Source organism: Caretta caretta, chromosome 13 (genome assembly GCF_965140235.1).
Source record: "Caretta caretta isolate rCarCar2 chromosome 13, rCarCar1.hap1, whole genome shotgun sequence".
NCBI lineage: Eukaryota > Metazoa > Chordata > Testudines > Cheloniidae > Caretta > Caretta caretta.
Genome location: NC_134218.1, coordinates 41,525,439 through 41,535,588, shown reverse-complemented (window position 1 = coordinate 41,535,588; position 10,150 = coordinate 41,525,439).

The following is a 10,150-nucleotide window of genomic DNA, read 5'->3' as shown; positions in this document are numbered from 1 at the left end:
CCGTTATCTGGCTGAGTGTTTCCTCTTTGCTAAGGCCTATGGGCAAGTCTTTCTCCCCCTGTCTGTCAGGCAATTTGCATCAGCACAGATATTAGTTTGTTGACTGGTTTTCAGATTCTTAACTAATAACAATTCCAAGGCTGGACTCTGTCTTAAAGAGATACCATCCATTTTCAGCAGCATGTTAGACCCAAGGTTCTTTTGTCCTTCCATTACCAACCTCTGCTTCCACATGGAATCAGATGTTAGGTTCACTAAGAGACTGAAAGATATATCTAAAGTATTTAGAGATGAAATTTTGCCTGCTATCCCCTGTATTCTCAAGAGATTAACTTCACCGCTGTCTTGGTCTGTAGATTCAGCTACGCAGTCTTCTCTCCGAACCTGAGACACAGACTCTTCCCTCCAAGAGTCAACATGATGACATTCCTGTTCCAACTACATTGTTTCCCCAACAGGCTGGCCAAGCTCAGTCACTTGGTTATAGGGCTGTTCAACATCCCAAACAATTTTTATTCCATCTGAGACCTTTTAGGCTATCCACACTGGATTTTTCAAAAGCAAGCTCATGGATCCATACATATCTGAAAGACTCTGGCAGTTAGGAACTGAAACTCCCTTAATCAAATCACTTCCACACCTCTCAGTTACAGCAAACTGCTCACAAAATCTACCATGGCAAAAACTGCCATGAGGATTCTTCTCCTTAGGAGCTTCTTTAAGCAACAATCCCCCTTTATCTTGCTCCACAGACGCATTGCTCTGCTGAGCCACAATCAACTCCTTCTGAATTTCATTTAAACCCAGAATCACCTCTGGCCCATCTACAGGAGTTTTATACAACCCCCTTTCAGGCAAGCTGCTAGACTCCATAGTTAAAAGGTTAGAGGCGCTCTCTTTCCCTTTGCAGCCCTTCTTGCTGGCAACACTGCAAGTTACCAAGCTCACACACACAAGCTTTGGAATTATTTCCTTCGTGTTAAAATTGTCCACACTGTCAGTGGGTAGCACAGTCAAATCATCTTCATGCTCTCCTGGTGCCCTGGTCATGATATCAACCTGGTTAAACAGAGTTGCCAAACCCCCAGCAACACACGAGAACAGGCAAAATAGAAGCCCCAGAATCGCCTGGTCCCTTGTTAAGACACTAGCTCCTATCTATCCATCCCCATCCACCCCATCATCTATCTATCTATCTATCTATCCATCCCCATCCACCCCATCATCTATCTATCTATCTATCTATCCATCCCCATCCACCCCATCATCTATCTATCTATCTATCTATCTATCTATCTATCCATCCCCATCCACCCCATCATCTATCATCTATCTATCTACCTATCCCCATCCACCCCATCATCTATCTATCTATCTACCTATCTATCTATCTATCTATCCCCATCCACCCCATCATCTATCTATCTATCTATCTATCTATCTATCTATCCTCATCCACCCCCTCTATCTATCTATCTATCTATCTATCTATCTATCCCCATCCACCCCCTCTATCTATCTATCTATCTATCTATCTATCTATCCCCATCCACCCCCTCTATCTATCTATCTATCTATCTATCCTCATCCACCCCCTCTATCTATCTATCTATCTATCTATCCCCATCCACCCCCTCTATCTATCTATCTATCCCCATCCACCCCCTCTATCTATCTATCTATCTATCTATCCCCATCCACCCCATCATCTATCTATCTATCTGTCTGTCTATCTATCTGTCTATCTATCTATCCCCATCCACCCCATCATCTATCTATCTATCTATCTATCTATCTATCTATCTGTCCTTAATTCTCTAGTTACGGGTCTTCCTCCTTGTCTTGGATCCCCAGCCCCAGACAGTGTGACCGCTCGGGGAAGGAGTTGCTGTTTCTTATAAGGAAGTGGATATGCAAATAAAGGTGTCAGTTTCCTGTTTAAATCTGAGCCTCTCTCTGGCCAGGCTACACCCAGATTCACAATCCGCGGCCCCCTGTGTCTGTCCAGTTACCAGCCAATTCGGTGAGAACTTTCCCCTCCAGCACCAGGGAAAATGAGGCTTTGGCTCCACTTTGTTCTCATTATAGCAGCTTTGGAAGGTAATTTTCCCCCTAAATGCATTGCAGCGGCAGAGGAAGATTGCATTATTGCTATGGGTACTCATATAATTTATAACATGGTTTATTCCCAGGTGTCCGCTCGCAGATCCAGCTGGTGGAGTCTGGAGGGGATGTGAAAAAGCCCGGAGACTCTCTCCGCCTCTCCTGCAAAGCCTCCGGCTTCACCTTCAGCAGCTACCACATGAGCTGGGTTCCCCTAGGCTCCCGGAAAGGGGCTCGAGTGGGTCGCTCTTATAAGCACCGGTGGGAGTACTTACTACCTCGATTCAGTGAAAGGGCGATTCACCATCTCCAGGGATAACGCCAAGAGTGAGCTGTGTCTGCAAATGACCGGCCTGAAGCCCGAGGACACCGCCCGGTATTACTGTGCGAGAGACACAGTGAGGGAAGCCGGTCTGAGCTCAGACAAAAGCCTTCCCCTGCAGTAATGAGAGAAGTAGTCTGGTGTTGGGGGCGCCCAAGCTCTATAAGTGAAAATGAGATCAGTTCTGGGAAAGGGGCTAGCAACAACAAACCCTTTTTATTCTTATTATTGTTCCTCCTCCTTAATTTTACCGAAGGTGAAGGAGTTGACACCTTTCCACAAAGACAGAACGTTCTTTTTTGGGACCCTTCCTCTTTCTTTCCTCTGCCGGGGACAAATTCTGAACCCACCCCCAGTCTCCCGGATAGTCACAGATGCATAGACTTCCAAGCCGGAAAGGAGCAGTATGATAAACTAGTTTGACCTCCGGCATAACACAGACCATAGAGCCTCAATCTGGTTCATTCGGGTTCAGTCTAGCGCCCTCTTAGTATCAGCCCGGTCAGTGACACGTTCTAGCAGAAAGACCCTGAACTCTCAGATTTGGGCACCAGTCTACACCAAGTTTGTTTGTTTGTTTGTTTGATTTTTCCCCTTTGGTTAGTTGAATACTTTTCCCACCAAAGCTGGCTTTTCTGGCACAAGAAACATTTTCCTAGGAGAAAAAAAATCCTGGGTTAAACGAATAAATAAATAACTCAAAAATATTCATTTTCTGGTTTAAATAACAATACAAGAAGGGGGTCAGTGAGAGAAAGAGAGGGAAGGCTGCAGAGGCCCCTTCTCCCGTCCGCCACCAGGGGCAGCAATGAGCAAAGAGCACAGCCCAGCCGGGGGGACAAGACGGAAAAGGGGCACCAGAGGTTGGGAAACATCATTTTCCAACTCTGCACCTACAGAAACTGCTGCTTTGGACATAGGACCCGCCGGTGCCCTTTGACTCCGCCTCGCCTGTAAAGTCTCCGGGTTCCACTTCAGCGCTGGGTCCGTCTGGAGCGGGTCTCCAGGGCAGAGTCCATGGGAAAGAGTTCACACGACACCGATTCAGCGAAACAAGGGCCATTCATTGCCTCCCGAGACAATCCCAATAACCGGCTGTATTTACAAACGAGCAGCCGGAGACCCGAGGACACAGGCCGGAATCACTGTGTGAGAGACTAGACCAGAGTCACAAAGTCCATCACCAAAACCAACGGTGGGTTCACACCGTGTTTGGGTTTTAAAATGGGCAAACCTAAGAAAACACAGGAATTAACCGCAATAGTCAACGTTATGCCAAAGGCACCGATTTGTGCTCAGTTTTATTGTACAGAATGGAGAAGATGAAATATTTAGAATTTGATTGAACGTCCCGAGGACTGTATAAAATCGTTTCATGTTCTAGATTCCTTTGCTTCTTGCAGGGATCATTGCTCTGGAGCTACCAATGCAGGAAATATAAGCAGTAATGAAGCACATAAAGTTCAGTGACAAATGCCCCTAAGGAATGTTATCATTGTTGGAGACATCTATCTATCTATCTATCCAATGTATGTGAATGAGTTTGGGGAGATGAAAGGGAACATGAGTGGTAATGGGAATGGAAATCTGTGTTTCAGCGTGAATGCTTATACTTGTCTGAATGGAAGTGGGAATGGAAATACTTTTGTTCTTTTTGTTGTTATCCCTCAATATTACATCACGGGGATGTTGTGAAAACATGTAGCGTTCCTATCACACAAGTTCTTTAAACACAACCAGGAGAAAACGTCTGTCTGCACTTTATTGCTAATTAATAATTAACGAAGTAAATGATCTTGATGATGATGCTCAGCGGTGATAGATTTGGTGCTGGTTGTGGTCCCAGTGCCCAGGGTCTCCAGAAGCCGGGAATGGGCGACAGGGGACGGATCACTGGGTGATTCCCTGTTCTGTTCGTTCCCTCTGGGGCACCTGGCGTTGGCCACTGCCGGGAGACAGATACTGGACTAGACGGACCTTTGGTCTGACCCAGTCTGGCCGTTTTATGTTCTTAATTATAGTCTAGGATCCCATAGTCCTAGGCACGGTAAAAACACAGACCATAAAACTTCTCTCAGTCCCACCGAGTTTGCAATCCGAGTGTAAATGGAAAGTGGAGTGTGACTGGGAACAGGAATATAAAGAGGAATATAAATATCAGCCGTGGATCATAATCTTCCTTCACTGGTGCCTGAATCCTCCCTCGACTCTCCCCTCAAGAAAATTTCTCAGACACGCCACTCTCGGCCCTCTAATGTCAGGGAGGCTCCTCTGCAAAACCTTAACTCTGTCCTCAGACTCCCCCCCCCCCCCCCCCCGCCCAGCTTCTCCCACCTGCACCCACAGGCGGGTCCCCAGACCTGGTCCAAAGCACGAGCCAGGCTTGCTAAGGTTACTTTCCTTGTGTCATGGATCATGTCAATGTATCTGGTCACTACTGGGAAGGGAAAGGGGCTTCCCTCCCAAATCCCTCCGAGCGTCATGGGAAATCTTCCCTCTCCAGCGGGGGGCCCAGACGAATGGATCCCTGGGACACGACCCCCCGCCACCAGACACTGACCCCACTGACCGGACATTGCATATCCCTTGTGCGCGTGGAACTGGGCTTCAAAGCTGATAATCCTCACACACACACACCCCGCCCGATCCACAATATCACATGACAGTAGTCAGACCCTTAGTTCCTATGTGAGGAAATACAGTCACTGCAGGGAGCTGTTCATTCCTCCCAGGTGTGCAAAAGTGTCAGGAGGACCCCAGCACCCTGCGCCCGGCGCTGCACAGACACTCCGGACGGGACACTCTGACTCCTGCAGCCGGAGCCCTGGGGCGAGTCAATCCGATCACTGACAGCAGGAGCGTGTGTCTCTTATAAAAAGGGGCATGCAAATGAGGGAGACAGTTTCCTCTTTAAATCTCTGCCTCCCTCTGCCCAGGCTGCACCCGGAGTCACAATCCGCAGCCCCCTGGGTCGGTGCAGTCACCAGCCAGTCCCCTGAGAACTTTCCCCTCCAGCACCCGGGAAAATGGGATTTTTGCTCCTTGTCATTGTCGCTGTAGCAGCTTTGGAAGGTATTTTCCTCCTCTGAAGACCTGGCAGAGTTAGGAGAATATTGTGTTCTCGCTGTTTTTATACCGATATTAATGGCCTGTCTTTATTCCCAGGTGTCCGGTCCCAGACGCTGGTGGAGTCCGGAGGGGGTGTGAAGAAGCCCGGAGACTCTCTCCGCCTCTCCTGCAAAGCCTCCGGGTTCACCTTCAGCAGCGCCTACATGAGCTGGGTCCGCCAGGCTCCCGGGAAGGGACTGGAATGGGTCGCTTATATAAGCACCGGTGGGGGTACTATATACTACCTCGATGCAGTGAAAGGGCGATTCACCATCTCCAGGGATAACGCCAAGAGTGAGCTGTATCTGCAGATGACCGGCCTGAAGCCCGAGGACACCGCCCGCTATTACTGTGCGAGAGACACAGTGACACCAAACCGGTTTGTGATCGCACAAAAACCCAGGCTGCGGAATCGCCCTTCTCCCGGCGGCCGCGCGGGGGCAGCAGCGACACCCCCCGCTTCGGGCTCGGGCAGGAGACCCGGCACCCGGGGGAACGGGACACAAACCTCCCGCCAGTTTAACCCTTCCGTTCCCGGACTCTGAATGGCCCATTTCCCTACCCCAGAGATGGAGGGCGGGGTGTGGAAATGGGCCATGCCGGGTCCCGGGCGGGGCTGGGGGGCAGAGATCACCCGGCGCCGGAATAAACCCCGCTCCGCTGAGCCCGGGGATGGGGCACCGCCGGGACTTTCCAAAGAGACTCGAGCATTTTTTCCATCCATTTGACAGCTGGAAATCACAGCCCCGGTGTAAACGGTGCAACTCAGGATCCTGCCCACAATACAGTGCCCCCATGTCACAGAGTCACCATGGAGATAAAAGGCCCCGCCCCTCAGCCCCGATGGCCTCGCTCAGCCCAGCGCTGGCCCGCAGGGCATTGGGGACAGTCGGGGGCGAAGGGCTGTGGACAGGGACACGGTGGGATTTCAGGGGGTCGCTCAGGGGGAGGTGGCAGAGCTCCTGAGAGAGCTCCTGGGCTGGGGGGAGGGGGAAGTATCGTGAATCACATCTGGAATTTCCAAAGGGTAAAGTCAAGGGGAATTAGATACCCCATTACCTAAGTCCCCTTCAAAAATGTCAATCAACATTCCAGTAGGCCCTGCTCCAAACCCCACTCAGACCAAGGGAAGTCCTTCCCTTGCCTTTAGTGACCTTTGCATCAGGCCCATAAAGCACAATATTCCCCAATATCTCCAGAAAATGTCAGAAACATCATCATTCCTTTACAGGCCACTAGACTGAAGAGACAATTCAGCGAAAATATGCTGTTGATGCTGGATAAAGTGCTCATGGTGTCTCGGCATTAGCTGTCCAGACCCCTCCTTGTGTCCTAGCTATGCAAGGGCAGAGCTATTAAAGGACTTAGGCACGGCATTAAGGATAAGCATTTGCATATCTTTTTTTTTTTTTTTTTTAAATAAGCCAATTTGGAGTTCGAGCCCTCAAGCAATCTTAGGTATTCATATTGTCCCCAGCACCGTACAGTTTGAGCATTTAGGGCAGGGGTGGGCAATTTTTTTGGCCCAAGGGCCACATAGGAAGGCCGGGCAGGGAGAGCTGTGCCTCCCCAAACAGCCCGGCCCCCACCCCCTATCCACCTCCTCCCACCTCTGGCCCCTGACTGCCCCCCTCAGAACCTGCGACCCATCCACCCCCCCCCAGTCCTTCTCCCCTGAAGCCTATCCACTGCCCTGAAGCCTATCCACCCCCCTGCCCCCTGACAGGCCTCCTGGGACTCCCACCCCTTATCCAATCCCCCCTGCTCTCTGTCCCCTGACTGCCCCCTGGAACCCTCTGGCCCTTATCCAACCCCCTGGCTCCCCGCGCCCTAACTCTGCCGCTCAGAGCAGCAGGAGCTCACAGCCACGCTGCCCATGCTGCCCAGCAGGGGCGGTGGGCCAGAGCCCTTGAGATGCGGTGCACTGGGGCTGCGGGCTAGCCTCCCTGGCCGGGAGCTCAGGGGCCAGATGTAGCCCACAGGCCATAATTTGCCCACCTCTGATTTAGGGTAACAAGAAAACATTTTACAAATACATTAGAAGCAAGGGGAAGATGAAGGACAGGGAAGGACCACTGCTCAATGAGGAGGGAAACACAGTCACAAGAAAATGCAGGAATTGTCCAAGTATTAAATGCCAATTTGTTCAGGTTTTCTCCAAGGAGGTTAGCAGTTATCAGAGGACTAACAGTGAACATCAGTGTAAATGGGGTAGGATCTGAGCCTAAAATAGGGAAACAACAAGTTAAGAATTACTGAGACAAGTTAGACGTCCTCAAGTCAGCAAGGCCAGATGAAATACACCAGAGAATACTTAAGGAACTGACCAAAGAGATCTTAGCCATTAACAATTATTTTTGAGAACTCTCGGAGGACAGGAGAGATCCCAGAGGACTGGAAGAGGGCAAGTGGTACCTATCAATAAAAAGCAGAATAAGGGCAACCCAGGAATTATAAACCATTAAATTTAACTTCTGTACCCGGAAAGAATGGAGCAAATAATCAATTTGTAAGCACCTAGAAAATAAGGTGACAAAGAACAAATCACGTCAAACCCACCTCATATTCTCCTTTGACAGGGTAACAAGACGAGGGGATGGGGGCGGGTAGAAGAACAGTGGATGTGGTATATCTCCACTTTAGTCAGACATTTCATACAGTCTCAGATCACCTTCTCATCAGCAAACCAGGGAAATATAGACTGGTGATCCTATTATAAGGTAGGTGCAGAATGAGTTAGAAAATGTTCTCAGAGAGTAGTTATCAACGATTCACAGTCAAGCTGGGAGGGAATATTGAGAAGAGTCCCACAAGGATCTGTCCTGGGTCCACTTCTATTCAATAGCCCCATAAATGACTTGGATAATGGCAGAGAGAGTACATTATAAAGTTTGCAGTATACCAATCTGGGAGGGGTTGCAAGCACTTCAGAGACCAGGATTAGAATTCAACATGAACTTGACAAACCAGAGACATGGTCTGAAATACATAGGCTGCCTCCACACTCACTGTCAGTGTAGCTAAACCCGGCAGCAAAAGGCTCTGGCAGGGGGAGGTAGCAGTAAATTCCTTCCTGACCCCAAATATCAGCCAGTTGGACCTTGAGCCTGTGGGCAAGACCCACCAGCCAGACCCCTGGGAAAGAGTTCTCTGTAGTAACTCTGAGCCCTCCCCACCTAGTGTCCCATCACTGGCCATTGGAGATATTTGCTACCAGCAGTTGTCGATGTGCCTACAATGGCATGTGGCCATCTCGTCATACCACCACCCACGTTATATAAATGATTCAAGCTCAGTCTTGAACCCAGTTGGGTTTTTTCCCCCTTTCTAGCATTAATTCTGACTGAGATTTAATAAAAAAAAAAAAAAGCCACCTAAAGGCATTTAGATTCCTGGTTTATATTAGGAAGAAAGGCAGTTTTGGAAATCTTAACCCAAGTAAACTGGAAACCTTTCCCTATTGTTACCTCCTCTTCCCTCTCTCCTGCCCCTTTGTTTGCTGCCTGGCTTTAAAGGCTTTTTGAACTACCTCATGCAAATTAAGTAAGGCTATTGCTTTTTTAAGAGCCAGGGAACATCTCCTTCTCAGACACACACCAAATTCCCTACTTTGTGCTGTGTATCTTCATCTGTTCCATTGGAATTCTGATTCAAAAATAAATACCATGCGTTTCATTTTTCTTTCCATGCTGGCAGCTTTCTCAGGTAAGAGCTTCAGAGGCACCTGGGATAAAAGAAGGAAACATATGCTGCCAAAATGAACGTTCAGTTCAATCTTTGATTCTCCAGAGCACTGAAGAACCTGCTTAGATGCTTTGCTGAATTACGGCCTAGATCTTTAATATTTGTCTATTTACAGGTGTCTGGTCACAAATCCAGTGAAGCCCATCTGGAGCAGAAGTTAAACAGCCAGGAGACTCTGCAAAACTCTCCTGTCAAGTGTCTGGCTACACGTACACTAGCCACGGTAGGCACTGGGCACGGAGGTCTGCGGGGAAAGGACTGGAATGGGCGTCTTCAATTATCAACGGGGCTGGTGACACCACATACTACACAGACTCGGTTAAAGAGCGATTCACCATCTCCAGAGACAACACCCAGAACCTGCTGTTCTTGCAAATGGATGGGCTGAAGCCGGAGGACACAGCTGTGTGTTACTGTGCCAGACGGGGTGAACACAGGGTCGGAGAACGTACCCTTGTTCACTCAAAAACTCCTCAGTGGGAGATTCCAGGTCATCTCTCCACCAGATGGCAGCAGTGGCCCACATTAGGAGAGGCCAGGGAAAGACCTAACCACAGCTCAGAATGACCCCTGTCCTGTATGCAGGGTCATCTCTTAATGACAGCACTGGTTAAAACACCATTCGTGGGGCTAATGCGAGAATGCTTTTCTCTCCAGCTGAAAATTTCAACTCTCTTTTTGTTGAAATTTTCTGCAAAAAACTTCAACTTTCTGTCAATGAAAAGGTTTATTTAATTTTGAGGAAAGCAGACACTTTCTGGAAACATCTTGGTTTAGCCAAAACCCCAATTCTCTTAAAGTTTGGATGGAAAGTTTTGGGCCAGGCCTAATTATTTGCCCTTTTTCAATAGAAGGAGTCTGCTTCAGTAAGGC